At 40.4% G+C, this 3,165-nt stretch overlaps 1 non-coding gene across 1 annotated transcript; it reads left to right on the forward strand.

Moving 5' to 3' along the window:
* The first annotated feature begins 2,582 nt into the window (after positions 1-2,582).
* LOC148549010 (small nucleolar RNA R71) lies at positions 2,583-2,689 on the forward strand. The gene has a single exon (XR_015897124.1). It is a non-coding gene; the product is annotated as a small nucleolar RNA R71 (small nucleolar RNA).
* Positions 2,690-3,165: the final 476 nt, after the last annotated feature.

Here is a 3,165-nt window from a genome sequence, read left to right on the forward strand (position 1 = left end):
ATGGCACTGCATTCCTCGGTTAGTATAACAGTATCATTGTTCTTCCAGCTTCTCTTCTTGGTCATCAACTCCTTCATGAACTTGGCATAGAGCGGCATTTGCTCTATTGCTTTAGCAAAGGGTATGTTAATCTGTAGTTTCTTGAAGATTTCTAAAAATCTGGAGAATTGGCTGTCATCCCCCTTCTTCCTCAATTGTTGAGGATATGGGACTTTCGGAACATATGGCTTCAGCTCTTCTTCTTTTTTATGTGAGTTGGAGGTGGGGACTTGAACTTCATCTTGTTCCTCCTTTCTTCCAATTGAATCTTTCTCTTGTGGTTGCTTGGAAGTCTCCTTCAATTCCTTCCCACTTCTGAGGGTGATAGCTTGACACTCTGATTAACCACTATTTTATGGTTTATCTTGTGCTCAATTGAGTGGTTTTTATCTACTCTTTACCCATTTATTCATACTATTTGCATGGTTTTACATTTGCCTTCCTAATTATGTGCTTTGATTGAAAACATGCTTCTTTGATCTTATATTTGCTTATTATTAATTCTCTTTTATCACCATTAGATGCCTTGATATGTGTGTTAAGTGTTTTCAAATATTATAAGGCAGGAATGGCTTAGAGGATGGAAAGGAAGCATGCAAAAGTGGAAGGAATACAAGAAGATGAAGAAGTTGCTAAGCTGTCCAGCCTGACCTCTTCGCACTCAAACAGCTATAACTTTATCTATAGAGGTCCAAACAACGCGGTTCCAGTTGCATTGGAAAGCTAATGTCCGAGGCTTCGATTTGATATATAATATGCTGTAGTTCCCCTGATGCTAGGTGACGCGACCGCGTGCTCCATGCGGCCGTGTCGCAGTGACGGAAATCAGCGTGTTTGAATTCTTCTCCAACGATTTCTGGGCTGTTTCTGACCCAGTTTGCGGCCCAGAAAACACAAATTAGAGGCTATAAAGTGGGGGAATACATCCATTCATAAGGGGCTTTCATATTCACAATTTTAGGAGTAGATGTAGTTTTTAGAGAGAGAGGTTCTCTCCTCTCTCTTAGGATTAGGATTTATGATTTCTCTTAGTTTTAGGAGTGACTCTCAATCCCAGGTTCTTTATTTTTATTTATTTTCCCAATTTAATTTATGAACTCTTCCATGTTACATTTGATGTCTTTATTAGAGTTAATTGAGGTATTTCAGACTTATGATTGCTTTCTTTAATTTATTAAAGTTCTCGATTTATCCAAATTATTTTCATTCAAGTAGAATTTCTCCCCTTTTGGCCTTGGTTAAATAATTGGTGACTCTTGAGTTATCAAACTCGTTGTTGATTGAGAATTGGAATTCTTCAAGAATTAATTCATCCACTTAACTTACCTTCATAGTTAGAGGTTAATAAAGTGGGAGAAAAATCCAATTCTCATTACAATTGATGAGGATAACTGGGATAGGACCTCCAGTCTTTATACCTTGCCAAGAGTTTATTTTATTATTACTATTTTATTTTATTCTTTTTGTGTAACATACTGCTTCCTTACTTCCAAAACCCCCAATTTACAATCTTCATAACCAATAATAAGAACATACCTCCCTGCAATTCCTTGAGAAGACGACCCGAGGTTTAAATACTCGGTTAACAATTTTTAAGGGGTTTGTTACTTATGACAACCAAAACGTTTGTAAGAAAGGTTGATTGCTTGGTTTAGTAACTATATTCACAACGAGAGTTTACTATAACCTCTAAACCATCAATCTTCCGTTCTTCACACTCCTCCTTTGGCCTTGACTCAATGTTGCTGCAAAGGTCATGGCCAGGAGCTTGTTGAAATAGGTAGCCAATTTGTGTCTCAAGTTTCTTGATGGCAGCATCTTGATTTTGCATGTTGGATCGCACTTCCTCTCGGAACACCTTACTATCTTGGATCTCCTTGCATATGCTTTCAAGTAGAGTTTCAATGCTTGAGAGTCTTTCTTCCGATGATGGAGAGTTGAGATTGGAAGGATGAGAAGGGCCATTTTGGCTTTGGTATGGATGTTGAGAGGTGTTGTTAGGTGGGTGTTGATATGACCTCTGTGTGGAGTGTTGGTGAGCTGCATTGTTATTGGAGTTGTGGCGTCTCTGATCTTGGCCTTGATCCTGTTGGTTTCCCCACCCAAAGTTTGGGTGGTTCCTCCAACCGGGATTATATGTTTTGGAGTATGGGTCATGGTGCTGCCTAGGTAAATTTCCAATGTAGTTAGCTTGTTCCTGATCACCCTCTGCTTCTTCATTCACTCTTTCTTAAGCTGCTGCTGAGGTGGTGATTGCTGCCACTTGATTCCTCTCCATCTTTTTGGTAAGGTCAGCCAACTGCTTGGTAATAAGCTTGTTTTGAGCTAGCAGTGCATCCACATTGTTCAGCTCCATCACTCCTCTAGTGTTGCCTCTTTCAGAAGCATAGAAGTAGTCATTCTCTGCTACAGTCTCAATGACATCTATGGCTTTTTCAATGGTCTTCTTCTTGTTCAGAGATCACCCAGATGAGTGGTCTACTGCCTTCTTTGATTCATACGAAAGGCCTTCATAGAAAATGTGCAACTGCACCCATTCATTGAACATATCTGGCGGGCATCTTCTTGTCAGGTCCTTAAACCTCTCCCATGCTTCATATAGAGTCTCACCATCTTGCTGCTTGAAGGTTTGTACCTCAGCTCTCAACCTGTTGATTCGTTGAGGAGGATAGAATCTTGCCAAGAATTTGTGCACCACGTCTTCCCAGGTTATTAAACTATCCTTTGGAAAGGATTCCAGCCATTTAGATGCTTTGTCCTTGAGTGAGAAGGGAAACAGAAGTAGTCTATAGGTATTAGGGTGAACACCATTAGACTTCACAGTATCTCATATCCTCAGGAAGGTGGTTAGATATTGATTGAGGTCTTCTTGGACACTTCCTCCGAATGAACAATTGTTCTGAACAAGGGTGATGAGCTGTGGCTTTAGTTCAAAGTTGTTGGCATGTATGGTTGGCCTTGGGATGCTACTTCCACAGTTTTCTTGTCCAGCCTGATGCGCTGGACCTTCTCTGCCATGGTTGTGAGCCTCTTCTTCATGATAGTTCTCCATATTCTCATCCATGTCTGGTTCAAAGTACTCCTCCTCTTCCTCAGCACCAACTACTCTCTTCCCTCTTGCTTCCC

The sequence above is a fragment of the Arachis ipaensis genome, chromosome B8 (assembly GCF_059453495.1).
Source record: "Arachis ipaensis isolate K30076 ecotype BB chromosome B8, ASM5945349v1, whole genome shotgun sequence".
NCBI lineage: Eukaryota > Viridiplantae > Streptophyta > Magnoliopsida > Fabales > Fabaceae > Arachis > Arachis ipaensis.